This window comes from Nelumbo nucifera, chromosome 2 (assembly GCF_055504915.1).
Source record: "Nelumbo nucifera cultivar China Antique chromosome 2, China Antique-T2T, whole genome shotgun sequence".
In the NCBI taxonomy this organism is placed as follows: domain Eukaryota; kingdom Viridiplantae; phylum Streptophyta; class Magnoliopsida; order Proteales; family Nelumbonaceae; genus Nelumbo; species Nelumbo nucifera.
In genome coordinates, this window is record NC_142650.1 from 75522163 (window position 1) to 75542786 (window position 20624).

The 20624-nt window shown below is 38.4% G+C and overlaps 1 pseudogene across 2 annotated transcripts; it reads left to right on the forward strand.

Moving 5' to 3' along the window:
- The first annotated feature begins 502 nt into the window (after nucleotides 1-502).
- Nucleotides 503-10761, forward strand: LOC104588777 (pentatricopeptide repeat-containing protein At2g41080 pseudogene; annotated as a pseudogene). Of its 2 annotated transcripts, XR_016082797.1 has the most exons (6): nucleotides 503-1035; nucleotides 2828-2904; nucleotides 4564-4609; nucleotides 4733-6825; nucleotides 7422-7608; nucleotides 10531-10761. The product of XR_016082797.1 is annotated as a pentatricopeptide repeat-containing protein At2g41080 pseudogene, transcript variant X2 (transcript). The 2 variants fall into 2 exon arrangements; XR_016082796.1 differs by lacking the exons at nucleotides 7422-7608; nucleotides 10531-10761 and having other exon boundaries at nucleotides 4733-7219.
- Nucleotides 10762-20624: the final 9863 nt, after the last annotated feature.

The following is a 20624-nucleotide window of genomic DNA, read 5'->3' on the forward strand; positions in this document are numbered from 1 at the left end:
CCCGATTAATCGGATTCCCAATCCTTCTGATCTGGGCCTAGCTGGCCCAATTTGACCTTACCAATCACCTTAAACTACTCAAAAGCCCTACCTTGTGAAATTTCACCCAAAACTGCCCTTATTTGCCCCTCGATCAAATAAAGATTCCATTTCAAAGCTCCATATTGACTAAATAAAGCCCTTTCTAGATCTGCCTAATGTGGGCCCAATTGGACCAATCCAACCCTATCAATCAACTCAGAATGTTCGAAAACCCACCTTATAAAATTTCAACAAAAAATACCCTCATTTACCTTTCCATTTAAGAGATTCCATTTCGGCCAATCTCATTAGCCCGCACATACACAACCCCTCCCTATGGTCAAACCCGTTTCAACCCTCTATTTTTTGGCCCAAAAATCCCATTGTCCCAAATTTCCTAAAATTACAAAAATGCGCCTAAGTCCCAAAAAGTACGAAACTACCCCATACATCCCACTATTTAAGCAAACCTATCTTTCTTGTTTCTTATTCAGGGGGAATGCACTGTTCACCTCCCCCTTCGTCCGGACACAGTAGCGGTGAACCAGCGCCGGGTCTAACCCGGAGCTATTTATCTCCCCTTCTCTCTCTCTCTTCTTCTTCTCCTTCGTCTTCCTCCTCCTTTTCTCCTTCCTCTTCCTTTTTTTATCCAATTGAGAGAAAAACACCGTTCATCTTCCCCGACCTCACGACACCCGAACGGCGGCACCGAGACGATCCTTCCACTTCCGACTCCCTCATCTCTCACTGTTTTCTTCCATCACTCTATCTCTATCTCTTCTCAATCCCATTCCTCTCTCCCCTTCGTTCTCTCTCTCTTTTCCACTTAATCACCGCCGCTGCAACTTGCAGCGGTGAATCTGAACCCGGTGGCAACTTCCCTTCCACCTCTCTCTTTCGTTGGCGATTTCTTATCGTTTCATGGAATTACTCAAGCTACAGTCATCCAAAATCCGAACAGACTGCAACTTCCTCTGCAGCGTTGATCGACGTCAGGCCAAAATCCCGAATCAGGTAAGAACCGACCTCACTCTCCCCGTACTTTCTTTTTCGTTTTTCTCAAGACTTTTTCATTGTATTCTCGCTATGATAAGAATTTGAGGCAGAGAAAGGGGGTGGACGGAGCTGGTTCCGTCCTGTAAACTCTCAATGTCGGGTCATTCCGATCACCGTTTTCTTCCAGAGCCTCCATAGATATTAAAATTTGATTTATAAACTTGCTTTGAATTGGTTACGCTTCGTCGTTGTTTGTGATTTTTTTTTTCTGACGATTACCGTCGACAGCTCCTTTCATCTTCTTCTACTCCGAATTTAAACTCCGATGGAAGGAAAGTGTCGATGATTGCGATCAATCCAGGCTTAGTTTATTTGATATTTAAACTGGGATTTAGTAGATGCTTGTTTCATTTTATTTGGATTGAGTAGATGTCTGTTTCAATTTTACTGTTTCCGCAAGCGAAATCCGGTTTTGTAGTGATTTAAAAACAAAAGAAAATGAGAATAGATAAATAAGAAAATTAGAAAAGGAAAGAGGAAAGAGAGAATGGAGGAGGGGTAGGCAAGGAGAATATGCAGGGTTGATATCTATAGATCAGATCAGAAAGAAGGAAGGGAAGCCCGTCATAGTGAGCAAACTGAACAAAAAAAATAGAATAACAAAAGATGTGACTAAAGAAAAAAAAGGAAAGATAAAAAAAAAAAAATTATAACCTGCTATAGCGGGTCTGATCAGTAGATCCGGATGCTTAGCTTGATATATTAGAATTTCTATGTAAGGGTAGGAAAACTATTAAGGGAAGAAAAAAAACTAGTAGTAATGAAATAAAAAAATAATAAATAGGGCTTCATAAAACTAAATAAATAAATAAAGCAAAAAAAGATTCAAAAAAATTTTAATAAAAACAAGAAATAATTTTCATAGAACAAATAAAATCAAATAGCCCCACAAGAAAATAACAAAAAGTGTAAATAATGGATAAAAATAAAAAATAATATATATAATAATGAAAACACAAAAAATAAATGAAATATGTAAAGAAATAATGGAATAAAAAAGTAGATAAGTAAAAATAAAGGATTTCTTTTATGTTGGCTCTTGTTATTTTCTTATTAGATTTTACTTGATTATATGCTTTTTTTGTGATACTATGTGGGCCCCACCTATAGGACCCGGGAGAGGGGTGCCTAACTCCTTCCCCTCTCTCATCCAAGACTTACCTGGACTGGTGTGGTCAGTGCCTTGGGTCTTGGAGTCACCATTAAACCAAATATTTTGATGCCATTCTCGGAAGTCCCATCACGTCCATTTCCATAATTGATGGGTGGCGACTCCATTTGAGCCCAAGTGAGCCGTTTCCTGACACTCACAACTGTTATAGACCAATCATTATCCGTTGAGACTTGGATACTCAGTTGGTGCTCTTTGAAGTCTGAACCGTCCTGTTTATTGAACACTTAATTATGTGCATGGTCGATCTCCTAGGGATGTTAAACGAAGGCTTAGTAAATGCAGGACTTTTACCTTATTTAGATGGAAGCAAGGATCAAGCTTGCAATTATTTGGGATCTTGAGATCCATGGTTGGGACTTGGGTGTTTTGAAGGGATTTCTGATTTGGGGCTTGAGGAATGTTTCGTTTCAGCAACTGATTTTCTATTTGAATCATATCCTCTTTGTAAGAAGAACAAAAAAATCCTCTATTTAATGAAAGTATGGAGATTGAACCATACAAAAGGAAGAGGTATTGACCTTTCCCGTGGTTCCTTCTTCTTCATTCTAATTTTTTATTTTTTATTTTTATTTTCAGGCGATAACTCAAAACAGACTGAGTCGACTGACCAACAAGGCAACGACCAATCACAATTCAGTGGATTCATGACCAAGGTAAGTCTTTGTCTAATCCTTCTTATTCATAAATTTTAATCTGCTTCTTCAGTACTTATACAGCTTAATCGGTTACTTATCTTGGTGTCCATTGTTCTCTTATCTCTCTTAAAAATTTAAAACTCAGTGGCTATGGTTATTCTTAATCCTTTTTTTGACTATCACATGAAGAATAGAATGAACGGATTCAGATTTTTTTAACCATGTTCACTGAAACGAATTGAGATACTTATGGAAATGCATGAATTTTGATAATGGGGCAAAAAATAAATAGGATACCTATCATCCACCTTAGGGAAACTCATGTAAACCTCAAATGAATATAATTATGAGATGAAAGTAGAAAGAAGTACTTCAATGCCAATCAGTATGCAAATGGAAATGGTAGATATGAATAATATGAAATATATAAATAACATTCAGCTAATATATATTATATAAATATCAAATTATCTGATAAAAATATAAATATCAGATAATTAATAAGTTAAATATTAATATTAATACACTTTAACAAGAAAAAAGTGGAAAAAACACCTTCGTTATACAAATGAATGTTATTTGGACGGTCATTCGAATAATAGAATTTAGAAAACAGGGTTATAAATTTTCTTCATGTGACATACTTTCTCGTTAGTATATAATCGATTAATATGCTTTCTCAAACCAGAGGGAAGCAAAAAAAAATGGAATTATCAATAATGTGGTATATGCCACCCTAATATTCAAAGTTGGCATAAATAGTATTGAATTACCACATTAATAACCTGAATTTGGAAATTGAATTCATACTAGTCTACTCTCCTAAAGAAGAAGTTGTGCTTCTTTTTTTATGTTAATTAGTGTTTCTTATCAATAACAAGACCGAAGGAGTTCATTATTATAGGGAATGTATCTAGGTTCATCTAGATTCTTAGAGGTGGATCTAGACTGGAAAATTAAAACTAGAGGTTAGCAAAAACGTGGAACTGTCAACGATAAAATATGGTGATCAAAACAATCCCCCTTCCCCTTGGGTGTTGCCCCTAGAAGAACTCATCCCTCTCTATTCCTTTCCTAGCCATCTTATCTATGTGGAAATGGCTTATTGAGTGACCCATTGGTATAAGATACTCTCTCTGGAAGCCAAAGATCTAACCTCTGAGAAAATGATGTTGAGTTGACATGGGCACCTGCAATGTTTCCAACCTGTTATTTAATGCTATTGGTAAGTGTATTATTTTATTGTTTTCATTGATAACATTGATTTTGGTTCATTGAAAATCAGGGGTTTTCTATGATTGGGCAATAGAGTGCACTAATATATCTCATAAATGACATTGCATGCGGTGATTTCTATCTCAATAATAATCATGTTTCTGTTGTTAGGACCTATCAATTTGGTCAGGTATCCACTAAAAAGTGAATATTATCTTGTACGATCACTGCTCTTTTGGTCTTTTGATTTATATATGTTTAGATGTTGCATAGTTTTTTTTTTTTTTTTTTTTTTTTTCTGATTATTTTGAAACACACCCCATTACCACCTCATGAATGAAACCTCACTTGATAATTTTGTTCATGTAATTTTTATGCTATCAATCTGTTAATATATCATTTTACTTGAAACATTTTATGATATACATTTCTAATCTACGATTTTTCCCCATTGATTTGTAGATTATATAGATGGGTGACCAATTTTATTTATGGATGAAGGATGTGGGTGAGTAAGAAAGAAGTATCTTCTTCTTTTATTTTTTTTTTTTGATGTAAACCTTGTTTTGATTTAGTATTTTGATGAAGGGTCCCTAATTGCAACATTCTCTTGAATATATTTGACTACCAGGGAAGGTACATAAAGTGCATGAGCAAGCCTTTACCAAGATTCCTTTGCTTATTTTCTCAACATAATAAAGGTCCATGCATCACAATTTGTTAACTTTTATCCACAAACACTTCTAAAAGTTTTGTCAAGTCCAGAGATGAATTCATTGAGCTTACTTGTAATGGAATGTTGAAAGAGGTATTTGAAAAATTCAGAACGGAGATCTGGTTAGAACCATCCCTATTTTCTCACCTTCTTCAAGGATGTATTCTTTCACAATCACTTCCTCTAGGCAAGCAGCTCCATTCTTTAATTATCACATCTGGTTGTTCTTCAGACAAATTTATTTCCAACCATCTCCTCAACATGTATTCCAAGTTTGGAGAATTGCATACTACGGTTGCACTGTTCAATGTGATGCCCAGGAAGAACATCATGACATCAAACATCTTGATTGGTGGGTTTATACAAAATGGTGATTTGGAGACTGCTTGGAAGTTGTTTGAAGAAATGCCTGAGAGAAACCTTGCGACATGGAATGCAATGGTTACTGGACTTGCACAGTTTGAATTCAGCAAAGAGGCATTGGGTTTGTTATCTCAAATGCATGAAATTGGATTTCGACTTGATGAGTTTACTCTGGGTAGTATTCTTAGAGGCTGTGCTGGTCTGAAAGCACTTATTCCTGGAAAGCAGATCCATTGCTACATAATGAAGTCTGGCTTTGATGGCAATTTGGTTGTTGTGAGTTCTCTGGCTCATATGTACATGAAATGTGGGTTTATAGAAGAAGGGGAAAGAGTAATAAAGGGAATGCCTGTTCATAATGTTGTTGCCTGCAATACCCTCATAGCTGGCAGGGCACAAAATGGGTGCTCTGAAGAAGCTGTGGGTCAGTATAATCTTATGAAGATTGCAGGATTCAGGCCAGACAAAATTACCTTTGTCAGTGTTATCAGTTCATGTTCAGAATTGGCAACCCTTGGACAAGGGCAGCAGATTCATGCTGAAGTTATTAAGTCTGGAGCTGCTTCGGCAGTATCCGTGGTCAGTTCATTGATTAGCATGTACTCAAGGTGTGGGTGTTTAGAAGACTCTATAAGGGCCTTCTTGGAATGTGAAGATGCAGATGTTGTCTTGTGGAGCTCAATGATTGCTGCTTATGGGCTTCATGGCCAGGGCCAAGAAGCTATCAAGTTGTTTGAGTGGATGGAGAGTGAAGGTCTGGAGCCAAATGATGTTACCTTCTTGAGCTTGCTCTATGCTTGTAGTCATAGTGGATTAAAGGAAAGGGGAACAAAATTCTTTGAATTGATGGTTGATAAATACAAAGTAAACCCTAGATTGGAGCACTATACTTGTATGGTTGATCTCCTTGGGAGATCTGGCTGTTTGGAAGAAGCAGAAGCTTTAATCCAGTCAATGCCCATAAAGCCAGATGCAATTATCTGGAAGACTTTGCTATCTGCATGTAAAATCCATAAGAATGCAAAGATGGCCAGAAAGGTTGCTGAAGAAGTTCTTAGACTTGATCCTCAGGACTCTGCACCTTATGTCTTGCTTTCAAATATCCATGCTTCCGCTAAGAGATGGGGTGATGTTTCAGATGTGAGGAAGGCCATGAGAGATATGAAGGTGAAGAAGGAGCCTGGGATAAGTTGGTTGGAGGTGAAGAACCAGGTTCATCAGTTCTGTATGGGTGATCAATCCCATCCCAAATGGATGGAGATTGATGGGTACCTGAAAGAACTTACACTGGAGATTAAGGAACGAGGTTATGTACCGGATACAAGCTCTGTTTTGCATGACATGGACACTGAGGAAAAAGAGTATAGCTTGGCCCACCACAGTGAGAAAGTGGCTATTGCTTTTGCACTCCTGAACACTCCTGTTGGTTCCCCAATCAGGGTCATGAAGAATTTGCGTGTGTGTAATGATTGCCATGTGGCAATCAAATTCATATCAGAGGTTACTTTAAGAGAAATTATTGTTCGTGATGCTAGTCGGTTTCACCATTTCAAGGCCGGGAAATGTTCTTGTGGTGATTACTGGTAGATACAGGATGCTTCTCTTACAAGTGCAGGGAATTAAGTTTATTTATTTCTTTTTTTATGGTAAGATTAATTTTACTTAATACTTAAAGTTAGGGTTATTGAATTTATTTATTCTGAAGGAGATTCTTGTTAGCATTCCTTTAAATTCATGCATATGATGGGAATACCTCAACATTTCAAAGATGGAAATTTGTTAGCTATGATCAGGATCTTCATCATTGCCATCTACTTCAAAGGACTCGTTGTTTTGCCTGTTTGTTACAACATCCTTACGGACAAGGTTCATTCAAGCACACTATTTTAGAAGTTGAACATTCTACCATTTACAATCTGCACTACAGTGCAATTTTTACATTATTTTGCAGGTTGAAAAGCATTAATGTTAGCTATGGAATTCAAAGTTCTTTGGTTTAACATTATTAAGTGATAAAAAAAATCTTACACTGTTTTTATCTGTAATTCTCTAATCAGAGGAGTTTCTTTATTAGTATCTGGGGAAATGGATGGGATTTGAATGGTTATTGGTTTGTCCCTGTTCATAGTCTTACATGGTAAATCAGTGCACCATCAAGGTGATTTTTAAGAACCTTTTGCTTTGTATGCTAATTTCCTTTTTCCAAGCTTTCTTTATAATGATATAATTCATTTACTAGCAGGGAAAAAATTTATCCATCATGGTTTCATTTCCTCTCCTGGCATTTCATTGATGCTGCTTGTTCCTACTTTACATATTTGGATCAGAATTTGCAGCTTGGCAGATCTGGCAACCAGTCATCAAAGCTGTCAATGTTCTAGAAAACTTGGATTGAAGCCTTTTGGAACCTTGGCTAAAAGCAGCATAAGGTACTGTTGTATGGGGCATATGCTTTTCTTGTTTTCTTCCAGTTAATTTTTTGCTCTTCATAGCTCTGCTTTCCAGTCATTAAATTGGGATTATATGAATTATGAAGTTCATGGTGAAGCCATGTTAAGGGATTTTATCCATCACACAAAAAAAAAGTTAATGGATTTTATGTGGATTTTGACTACTTATATTACTATTAGAATGAACAACTTTTGCACTTCTAGTTTATGAATACAATTGGATGATGAAAGACATCTGTTCTTGCATGTTATTTGTGTTGGGGGCATTAGTCATCTACCATAGGCATTGTAACATGTCTTTCGGTTTTCTGGTTGAGTCAATGATTATGAAAGGTTTTGAAGTGTGAGTTCTGAGTTAACCTAGGACTACTAAGCATCGAGAACAGATGGAGAAGTTTTGCTGGAGAAGATGGAAGAAGATCGAAGCAAAGTGTTTTTGATAGAGGAAAAGAACCAAGGGTATTCTATGCCTGAAAATCAGGGAAAAGAAGTTAGCCATAGTGATGATCGTGGGTAAAGAAATTATTGATTATCTAGCATTAATGAAAGTTACCGTTTCCAATTAAAAAAAAGAAATTATTGATTGTTTCAGGGGTTTTGTAGTAGGAGCTATCCTGTGTTGTAGGAAGACTGTCAGGAAGAGTATGAGAGTTGGGGAAGACAGAAGATATCTCGCTGAAAGGAAGCAGAATGCTAATGGTTTTTTCATTGCTCTTTTTGAATATTTTGGTGAGGGTAGGAAGCAATTGGTTTGCTTCCCTAAAGGGAGGAAAGGTCAAGGCTGGATGGAGATTTCTGAGCTGTTGCAAGATTTCTTTGGACGACTGAAAGACGATTTTTCGAAAAGGGAAACAGAGTTGAAAGAAAGTGGGCCCTAATTTAGGATTCCCTACCACAAGGACTTCTGATGGCAGTGAAAAAAAATAGCCTTGGTAGGATGGGCGTCAATGCAGGGAAGGAAGATTGGGAGAAGAAGTTGGTGGTTGAAGCTAAGGAGACTGTAGGGGATTAGAGAAGAGTGGCTGGTGCTTTCTTGAGAAGATAAGATACCACTTGTCTTCACCAGGATGTCATGTGAGAAGATAAGATACCACATATCGTTTGATGTTTTGTTTTTTCATTCCAATTAGAGAAACTTTTTTCCTCTTCCAACTCCCTCTCCGTCACCGGCAATTGTTTGATATTCCATGATGAAGCCTACTATTTAAACCCCTACTATAATGAATACATTATTTTCCATTTCCATTATGGTTTAAGTGGTTTGCCCCAAACTCATTTTATGGGTTTCCATATAGAGAATTGATTTCTTATAATGCCCTTTTACACTGTTTCACCCTTTTCTATACAATACAATGTAGTTTAGCTGCACTACACCTAAAATTTCTATGTTACCTATACAAAAATATCAAGGCTAGGCAGAGGGTAACAAAAAAAAAGCCTTATCGCCTAGGTGCGTGCAACTTATCAGTCTTGTAAATGTCCCTTTATCTCTGTTAGTTGATTGTTAGCAGAAAATCTTTTGGTAGAAATTGGTAAAGAGGCCTTTTGGGGTCCGTTTGGCCCCTTGTCTTTCGAATCATGAAAACCCCCATTGTTGTTTTTTCTTTGCAATTCACACAAAACTCACATTTTTACTGAATTCAACATAGTAAGATCATATTCATGGCTTTGTTTGTTTCTTTCTCCATTTTTTGATTTATCACACACACAAACGCATAAATATTCTATTTATATCTCTTCACACTAATAGAAGAAGGCCTAACACTCTCTAAGTATCTTTTTTTCAAAGACTATCTAATGTTGTTGTCTTCTATTTTTAATTTAATTTGTTTATTTCAGATCATTTTTAATGTTTGGTCATTGCTAATATGAACCAGGGAAGCAAGCTACCCACAAAAAAGCTAGAGAAACTAGTTAAGTAGATCATATTAAAACAACAAGGCGCTCCCCTCTTGTCTAGCCTAGCTTTATATCTAGATAACTATGTCATGTAAGAAACCAACCTTTAGAAAGTTTTAAGCTTGATCAAAAGATTGAAGAGGATTCTGTTTTAAGAAAATTACTCTCTTTATTCCAATACGGTTCTCAAAGTAACAGAGAAGCATGTCAGTGTATGGTGGTCCTCTGAACTCCAGAAACCAACACATTAATCACTTTTCACATATGAACTTCAACAAACGATGAACCACTGTAGAATGAGAATAAGAAAATATCAATAAGTAAGAATGAGAATGTGAACTGGCCGGAGTTGGAGAGTACCTGGTGATGGTGAACTGGTCGGAGCGATTGCCGGTGCTGGAGAGGGAGTTGGAAGAGGGGAAAAAAGTTTCTCTGATTTGAAATGAAAAAACAAAATATCAAACGAGGGTTTCTTTGATTTGAAATGAAAAAACCCAAATATCAAAACAAAATACGAGGGTTGGAGAGTACCTGGTGACGGTGAATTGGCTGGAGCGATCGCCGGTGTCGGAGAGGGAGTTGGATCCGAGCTCGGGCGGAGGGGAGTAGAATGGGGGTTAGACATGATTTGAGGTTGAGGGGGCAGGAACATGGAGAGGTTTCTGGGCTCACTTTGGGGCTAACGGGACAAGCTAACGGCCGTCCCGTTAGCTCCGCATGTGGGACCGCTCCACCACGTGTGACTAGACATGTGCCAGTTGCTCGTTGGGCGGAGATGCAAACTCCCTGGCAGCTACCAATTTTCCTTGGGATTTAGATGAGGCATTTAGGTGGGATATTGTCCTTGGTGTTTAAAGATCTCCTTGAGCCCTTAATATTTCCAGTGAAATTAAATATTAACATGATTACCTAGCCTTGCAAAACAGCAACCGATTATCATCTAGATTTGTTTATAGGCATCCTGCTGTTGCTGGTATAATTTTTGGCATTAATGGAATGTAGGAGAAGGCTGGAAAAGAGAATATATATTCCTCTTCCAAAATTTGAGAGGCGTAAGGAGCTCATACGGATCAACCTAAGAACTGTTGAGGTAATATATTTTGCTAACAGTATTTTCTCTGTAATCGTTTACCTAGTAAGACAACTTCGTTCTTAAGATCAGACTTTGTACCATATATTTATGGAAACATGTTTGGCATGTTGCCTAGTTGCATGTTAGTATTGTTCAACATATGATTTGTTCTTTCTGTCCAGAACTTATTGGGAGTCATGTTTGGGAATCAGAGGACTCTCCTTACCATTTCTTTACTCACTGAGCTCATGTCTATAAACATGCTTAGTTATCACAAAAAAAGGATCTAGAAATACCGGTGATTACTTCAAAAAAAGTAGAACCAGAAGGATTACTCATCCAAAAATTATACCCATGAAATTTGATGTTGTAGTGAAGGTGAGAATATCAAGTCCTTGAAGATATTGGTATGCCCATGTGCGATGACATAACCTGGAAAACCTAGGAAGGCAGCAATAGCCCGAGAAGGGCTCTAACAACCCAATATGCAATGAAACATTCCATGGCGACACAAGGAATGCCAGTATAAAGCATAAAAATTGATATTGCCAAATGCAATGACAACAAGCACATCTAAAATACACTAGCTGAGTAACAAAAGATGCTCGAAAAAAGTATGAATATCATCCCTTTCATTACATCAGTACTTTTTTTACAATACAAACGTACAAGTTTTCTACTCATCAAACCACTCTTTCCTCATTAGAGTTATTTTCTCCAAACTCTTGCCATTGTTTTTGTAATCTCTAGGGGTGGATTGAGTCGAAACGAGTCAAATAGCTAGTAAGTCAAGCTTTGCTTGCCAAGGTATTACAAGGCACGAGCTCGAGTTCGATTCGAGCTAGAACCTTGAGTTCGAGCTTGACTTGAGATTTTTTTTTAAATAAAAAAATTATATATAAAAATATTTTTATTTGATATTTAAAAAATTAAGAATTATAATAATTAGTTATTATTATATATAAAAAATAAAAATATTATATATATAATGTTTTTATTATATATATTATTTTCTATAACTTTATTATTATTATTATGTAGCTATTCGAACCAACTCGTGGGTCTCACAAGCTGAGCTTTATTAGGCTCGAGCTCGACTCGATTAATAAACAAGCCTATAAATTGAGTTGAGCTCGAGTAGCTTGTGAAGTGGTCATCTCGTGGCCACCCTTAGTAATCTCTTGCTCCTCCTCCCAAGGCTGCGATAACTGGTGTTTCTGGAAGCGCATCGTTAAATACTTCGGAAAACCAGTTTAAACATTTATAATTTTTACCATTTCTCAAACAACTACTAACGTGGTAAATGGGTGAGAACATGTTGTATCCATAGGGAAGCAAGTGAAAAATTAATATATACTTAGATCTGGACAAATGCAATCGGGAATGGCAGAAAATACGAAAATAAAATCTATTATTACTGAAATTAATTGTTTCGAATTTAAACAAGACAATAAATAAAAATCAAAATTTAATAAAGTATGAGAATCAATAAAGGAAATAAAAGAAATAAATAAAAAATGATCCAGAATCCGGATCCGGTGGCGGTAGCTGTAGATTTGCTAGAGAACTTGTAGGAACCCCTCCTAACAAGAACTGGGTGCCCTTCCTTTTTATAACCCTCGAACCACTCGAGACACTTTAGCCTTGAACCAGACAAAATCAGATCTGCAAAACAGAGAAACGTACAAGAGTTAAATCTAAAATAATGTAGAAATAAAAATAATAGAAAGGAAAATGAAGAAAAGAAAAGAATGGTTGATCAAATTTAGTGGCGGTAGTTGCAGATTGGTTGAACTTGTAGGAACCCCTTCTGAAAAGATCTAGGCATCCTCCCTTTCTACAACCCTTGAACATCTCAAGAAACCTTAGCCTTGTGAACTAGGTGAATTGACCAACCCCCTCTCCAGGGTCCTTGGGGTCATTTTTATAAAGAATAGCGGATCTAATTAGAATTAGAGAGAAAGAGTTAGGATGGTTCTAAGGTGATCCAAAGGAGAGGGCACCCAATATTATGTAAGGCTGAGATTTAATGGCTAAAGACTGAATTGTGAAGATTGGAAATTAGATGGCTCCTTAGGGTTAGAATGCTAAAATGAGTGTGCCATAGAATGGATGATGGAGATTAAAAGGGATGGAAGGTGAGGATTTAGTAGTTAGGGGCGGCTAGGGTTTGTTAAGAATGAAAAGAATGAGTTATAAGACACCCTAGGGTTTGGTAAGGAGAGGGGAGCATGCTAATACAATAGGAGGGGTGTCATTCTGGTTTAGCAGATAAGAGGTGCCTTCTTGTTATCAAATTTTCACAAAAACACCCCCTCTCAGCTAGACTTCACACCAACTTCCCAAAATCTGCATTTCAGCCGTGTAACTTCCCTAATTTTCCACAAAATTTGCACAGATACCCTCAGAGGTCACAACATTGAATTTAACTAGGAAAATAACATACTTTGACTATTCTAAGGCCGAAAATACTCCTGAAATGATGCCCTAAGGCATAAAAATGCAGAGTTATCACACCCTCCAACTTAACCATTGCTAGTCCCTTAGCAATGCAGCCTTAAAATTGCACTGATCATAGAGATCCTTCCCATCTCAAGATCGTCCCTGACAGAATTAGCCAAGCATCTTGATTCCAGCATTCTCAAACTCTGTAAAGATCGGTATTAGACTTAAGGTGTAAAATTGTCCTACTTTGAATATTACAGAAACTTGGCAAAATCTTATATACCCTTCCATTTGCAGACTATCTTGATAAGTTGAGATTGATTTTTAAAATTAGACATGTATTATTTTTTACAGTGGATTTCTACCCCTGAACTTGATTTGCACACTTATTTCTATTGTTACCTTTCATCGTTTGACGCGGATCTCGACACTTGCCTAGGTGAAGAGACCCGGTTACTAAGTGTTAGGTGATTGTCTTTGGCATTCCCTTTTACATTTTACACAAATCTCGACACTTGACTTAGGTGAAGAGACCCGGTTATTAAGTCTAGGGTTTTCATTGACCTTTTATTCTCTTTTTTTCTCTTTGCAACATTGTTCAGGGCAGTTTACTGTTTCTAACAATTTGAAGAATTTTTGTCTAATTTCTTAATATTTCTCTTCTTATCTTGGCAGGGGCAAACTTGCGAGTACTTTCTAATTTTTAAACGGTTTCGACAATATTCAAATAAGACCAATTTTTACTCCTATCACTTGTTACTAATTTCTACAAAATTCAATATTCTTTTATTAGTTTCCTTAAATTTTTCTATTTGAGAATCTCTTTTAATGAAAAAAATTAAATTTTTTAGTGAAATTTTAATTCTACATATTTAAAGGCTTAGCTTCCCATTTTTTTTTTTCAAATTTTTTTTCTCTTTCCTCACCCCCAACTTAAATGCCATTGTCCCCAATGGCATGACTAGACTGATGCAAAAAGGATTTGGGCCAAAGGGAACAATCAATAAGGTTTTCCTGAGGGGTTCAAGGTTTGCCACCTGGTCTTGAATCAAGAGAAAGAAATCTTAAAAACAAAAACTGTGCTAGGTTGCCTCCCAACCAGTGCTAAATTTAACGTCTTCAACCAGACACAACTGAATCACTCAAACTAAAGGTCTCAACTCCTCTACTCTCAGATACTCCTTCTATGTATGGTTTAAGCCTTTGACAATTGACCTTGAACATGGTTCCATTATTGGGATCAACTATTTTAACTGCATCATGCTCGAACACTTTATCACAACAAACGACCTATCCCATTTGGATTTTAATTTACTCGGAAACAACCACAGCCCAGAATTAAAGAGCTAAACTTTTTTCCTAAGTTCAAATGTTTTTCTTGAAATGTTTTTATCATGAAACGCTTTCATTTTGGCTTTATAAATGTGAGAACTTTCATAAGCTTCATTGCGAAGTTCTTCTAGCTCACTTAATTGTAGAGCCTAATGGGATCTAGCTTGGGTTAGATCGGTGTTGAACTTTTTGATGGTCCAATAGGCCCGATGCTCTAATTCTACAAGAATATGACAAGGTTTTCCGAAGAATAGTCTATACGGAGACATTCCAATGGGAGTTTTATATGCCGTCCAATAAGCCCAAAGTGCATCATCCAATCTATCGGGCCAATCTTTTCCATCTGGCCTAACGGATTTTTGCAGAATACTCTTAATTTCCCAATTGAAAACTTCTACTTGACCATTCATTTGAGGATTGGTAGGGGGTTGCTATCTTATGAGTGATTCCGTATTTGCGAAGCAACGTACGGAATTGCGCATTAGTGAAATGTGACCCCCCATCACTAATGATTGCTCGTGGACACCCAAACCTATAGAAAATGTTCTTTTGAACAAATTTCATTACAACTTTGTGGTCATTGGTTTGGGTTGCTACCGCCTCAATCCATTTTGACACGTAATCAATGGCCATCAAGATGTACTCGTAACCGGATGATGGCGGAAATGGCCCCATGAAATCAATACCCCAAACATCGAAAATTTCTACAATTAAAATGGGGTTAAGTGGCATCATGTCTCTACGGGACATATTCTCGATAGCTTGGCATCTTAGGCAATTTTTGCTAAAAGCATGGGCATCCTTAAATAAATTTGGCCAATAAAAACCACTTTGTAGTATTTTGGCCGTCGTTTTCGTTCCCGAAAAGTGCCATCCACAAGCAAGAGTGTGACAAAAATTAAGGATACTTTGGTGTTCAGACTTGGGGACGCATCTTCGGATTACTTGATTCGAACAGATTCGAAATAGTTCAGGGTCTTCCCAAAAATATTATTTGAGCTGTGAGAAGAATCTGTCCTCATTTTTTGATCATCCCTAAAAAATTTTACCCACCGCTAAGTAATTGACGATATGAGCAAACCACGGGGGTATACTATCGGAAACCGCCAAGAGGTGTTCATCTGGAAAAGAGTAGTCATGCACAGGTTCACTCTTTTCAATTTGAATTCTGTATAGATGATCAACTATTACATTTTCAGAGCCATTTTTATCCCAAATCTCGATGTCAAATTCTTGCAAAAGAAGGATCCGTCTTATGAGGTTTGGCCTCTTTCTTAGACAACAAATGTCTTAAGACCGAGTGATCAGAGTAGACAACCACTTTGGTGCCCAATAGGTACAGGTAAAATTTTTTCAAAGCAAACACTACAGCTAACAGTTCTTTCTCTGTGGTGGTATAATTCAATTGGGCTTTCGAGAGGGTACGACTTGCATAATAAATCACCACATGACGTTTATCCACCCTTTGTCCCAGAACAACTCCAATGGCATCACACATGATTTCAAAGGGCGAAGACCAGTCGGGAGGTTGCATAATTGGAGCCTTGGTTAGTGCCCCTTTCAGGTACTCGAAGGCTTTAAGACATATTTCATCAAAACTGAATGGGACATCTTTTGCTAGAAGGTTACATAATAGTTTGTAAATCTGGGAGAAGTCCTTAATAAATTGTCAGTAGAACCCGGCATATCCAAGAAAAGAACGGATTTGCTTGACAGAAGTAGGGGGTGGAAGTTTAGAGATTACGTCAATTTTTGCTTTATCCACCTCAATACCCCGTTTAGAAACTATGACCGAAAACAATGCCTTCTTTGACCATAAAATGACTCTTCTCTCAACTGAGAACCAAGTTTGTCTTGATACATCATTGAAGAACTTTTTGTAAGTGTTCGAGACATGTTTCGAAGGATTCCTTAAAGACAGACAAATTATTCATAAATATTTCTAGGAAATCACCCACCATTTCCGAAAAAAATTGCCGTCATACATCTCTGAAAGGTTGCTGGTGCATTACATAATCCAAACGGCATTCGTCAGAAGGCGAATGTTCCATAAGGGTAGGTAAAAGTTGATTTCTCTTGGTATTCGGGGTAAATGGCCACTTGGTTATATCCAAAATACCCATCTAAGAAGTAGAAATATTTTTGCCCGGCAAGATTTTCCAGAATTTGGTCAATGAAGAGCAAAGGGAAGTGGTCTTTTTTTGTGACTGCGTTGAGTTTCCTAAATTTAATGCACACTCGCCATCCCGTGGTAAGTCGGGTAGGGATTACTTCACCTTGATCATTAGTGACCACGGTGAGTCCATTTTTCTTAGGCACCACTTGCGTAGGATTTACCCAACTGCTATCTGAGATCGGGTAGATAATACCCACATCTAATCACTTAACTACTTCTTACTTGACCACCTCTCTCATATTTGAGTTCAACCTTCTTTGCATCTCTGTACTAGGTTTGACACCCTCCTCTGTGTAAATATGATGCATACAAATGGACGAATTAATCTCCTTCAGATCAGCTACTGACCAATCAATGACACCCTATACTCTTTTAATACCTCGATCAATTTCTCTTCCTGTCTAGGGATTAAGTCTACGTCTATGATCACCGACAGTATTTGGTCGAGTCCTAAAAACACATACTTAAGGGAGTCTGATAAGGGTTTTAGTTCCAATTGTGGGGGAGATTCAAGAGAACGTACAAGTGATTCAATCTTTAGTTGAAGTAGATGTTCAACAGTAGTCCAAGATTGAAATGGGTGAGGAGACTTCATTAAGGCATTAGCTTCTTCTGTCAAGTCATCTACTGTGACCAGGTTGGTTTCTCCGGGGTTTCTCTCTACATCTATCGTACAACAATTTCTATTCTGTTATGGGTAGGCGGATGGACTTCTAGACTCGTACAGGTCTTCACACTTTTCCTCCCTTTGAAGAGCTGAGATTTCTTCAGTATTCTTTAAGTATGGGACATGAGAGGTTGTAAGATCTTGGTATTGGGGAAGACCTAGGGATTCATTTCTGAGGTCTCCAACTGGCAGACTAAGCATTGAATCATTTTTCCACTACAGGTTAGCTTCCATAAGCTGAATTACTTGGCTCTTTGATCTTAGGATTGACTATTGCTGAGCTAAGATCAATTGTTGAAGCTGCTGAAGCCTATCATCAAGTGAATTGGTTTGATAAGGCTGAGCTGGTTGAGTCCCAGGGTAATCATTGTACTCATCGTGAGCTGGGCTTCAAGCCATTGAGTGTGCACATCTGGCAAGGTGGTTTCTTGGGCTTGGGCCCAATAAGCGAAATTGGGCTGATTTTCCCACCCCGAGTTATATCAACTAAAGGATGGGTTAGCATTGGGTTGGAAGAATCCATTAGCTGCATGTACTTTCTCTAGAATGACCGGTTGACATGGGCTCGCCGCAGGGCACTGACTAACATGATGGGCCGAGCTTGCACAAATGGAACATGTTGGGTAGGATGACAAGGTTGGGAATGGGCTAAATTGTTGATGACATGCAAAGACGTGGTCAAGTCTTTGGGCCATCCCATTGATCTTGTCCAGTTATCGAGACACATGGTTCCAATCTATCTATGGTTTAGGTTGGAAGTAGTTTCTCATTCCACAAACTCCGGCCATTGAATTCATTTTATTATTATTTTTTAATATTTTTTTGAAATTTGAAATTTAAATTCTGCAATTTAAACTCAAATTTAAATTTTTAAAATTTTGATTTTCTCTTTTTTTTTTTTTAATTCAAAATTTAAATTTTTGAAATTTAAATTCAAATTCATATTTTGAAATTTAAATTCCTAAAATTTAAATTTAAATTTGAATTTTTAAAATTAGAAAAAATGCAAGCAAATCAATCACACGATTTAGGGTTTCCTAAACTAGTGGTTGTTTGAGAAATTGCATTTCAGTCATGTAACTTCCCCAGTTTTCCATAGAATTTGCATAGAGACCCTCAGATGTCACAACATTAAATTTAATTGGGAAAATGACATGCTTTGACTATTCTAAGGCCGGAAATACCCCTGAAATGATGCCCTTAAGGCATCAAAATGCAGTCATAATAACAACTTCTACTACTGAGCAGTCTCCTCAATTAATGTCTCTAGCTTCTCTTCAATCTTGGTGATACATACTTGGGCAACCTTCAGGCACTTGCGATGATCATCAGAACCCAACGTAGTTAGTGGGCTAGACTCTTTATAACCTGCCTTCCAAAAAACATGCGCCATGCTGCCATGTGAACCACCCTCTCCTCAATTCGATCCATCTTGAAGCCCATTCCCGCAAATGATGTATATGTCTTCAACCACCGGGCAAACAGGGACTATGATAGATCGTCTATAGACTAGGACATGATGGAGTTCATCAGACCCACCACAGTGTTTCATGACGATAGGCGGGAACTCCGTAGTAGGCAACCGCCCCTTCTTAATGATCAGTGGTACTGTGTTAACCACAGAATGCAATACGACGAACTGCTCCCGTTTACAGACTCCCTGAATGACGATAGGATCAGACACTAAGAATCCAATGGGCACAAGTTCCTCCCTCTCATACCAATCCTTCAACTCTTTGTGCACCATTGCAAGTTCATTGGCAAAGATAAATCTTGTGGCTACGCAGCTAACTCAATAACCTCCACCTGAACTGGTTCATACACGACCTCTGGATGGTCAGGACGCTCCACTGCAGCTTCAGACAATGAAAGTTGCACAGTTGGAACACCTTTGCGAACATCAGACACCCCATGATCATCAGGTGCGGTCTCCTGCTCACACTTAGACTCACCCACTAGATCCCTGGGGGGCTGCTCTAACACTACTACAGAAGGCTCCTGTTCGTTCTCACACTCAGACTCTCCAACTAGATCCCTAGGGGGCTGCTCTGGCACTACAACAGAAGGTTCCTTCTCTTGTTCACGATCAGACATCACCGTCACAAGAGATGCCTGATAGATGAACGTCTAAGCCAACGACTGTATCACCAACGTTGGATGACTGCTCCTTGGGTGACTCTCTCCCTTCGACAGGAGGATGAAGAGATTTTAAATCCTCCATTAAATGCCTAATCACATGCACGTTAACAAAATCGGCATTGCACACTCCTTGTGGAAAAATGAACAAGGCATCATGAGCACAATAAAAAATGGCATACCAAATGATTGAACATACAACTTATACACACACACCTCGCTATTCACAGCATTTTCGGATGGTGCTTGAGTGGCGACAGACTTGGGGCAATCTTCTCTGACCTCCACCTGTTTCAACACAAAAAGACCATAATCGCACATTTAGTCCAAAAAGAAAATAAATACTAATCGAAACACATACTGAATCAAAAATCAAGGATACTTAACAATTCAGAAACCAGTGGCTCCTTTTTCCGAACACAGGAGCCATTTTCTTCACCCATCCACCGATGACAGGAACTATGACAATGACAACGGAAGGGACTGGAACTGCTGACTGCACCAATCCCATGTTGGTCTTCTACCCCACCTTAGGTGAAGGATCTGAGAGATCTTGAGAAGCATCTCCAAAATGCTCCCGCAAAACACCTTCGCTAGCAAACTGTTCCATTGCTTGGGGCGTTGAGACATCAGATATGGCCACTGGATCACCAACGGGCCCTGGTACCGTTGGCCAAAAAGAATGAGCGACCCTTGTTGCTCTGCGCTTCTTATGTAGAATGGGGTGGCTGCTCTAACCCTCCTCAATAGTAGGCCGATTGCCCTTCTGGTCAGAGCCTAGAGGCCCTGCTCCTCTACAGCCATCAGGGCTACATGGGGACCACCAATTTCCATAAGGGCCTCTCCACCTTTCTCAACTACGTGGCCCGATCGTGGGAATTACATGTTGGGCGTGGGGCTCAGTCACCATGAACATTTGTTGTCCGCCTAGAAGGGCACATAAGTAGCCCAGGAGAATGGAACCACGAACCTCCACACGTCTAAAACCGGCCAGTGGAAAACAAATGATGCCAAGGAATTCTAAGCCGTGATGGCACTACCAGAAAACATCTTCACCCCTTGACTTTAGAAACTGCGAGTCCATGTCATCCTACCCAAATTGATGAAGGAGACGATCAGGGTGATACGCTGTAACTTGTGCTTCTTGATGCGATCAAGATAAGTGACCACACCAAGCCATAAAATTAGGTGCACAACATGAACGACGGGGTTTGCAGCATCCACAACACATTGCTGGTCACCACCCTTTGGAACATTAACCCTGACGT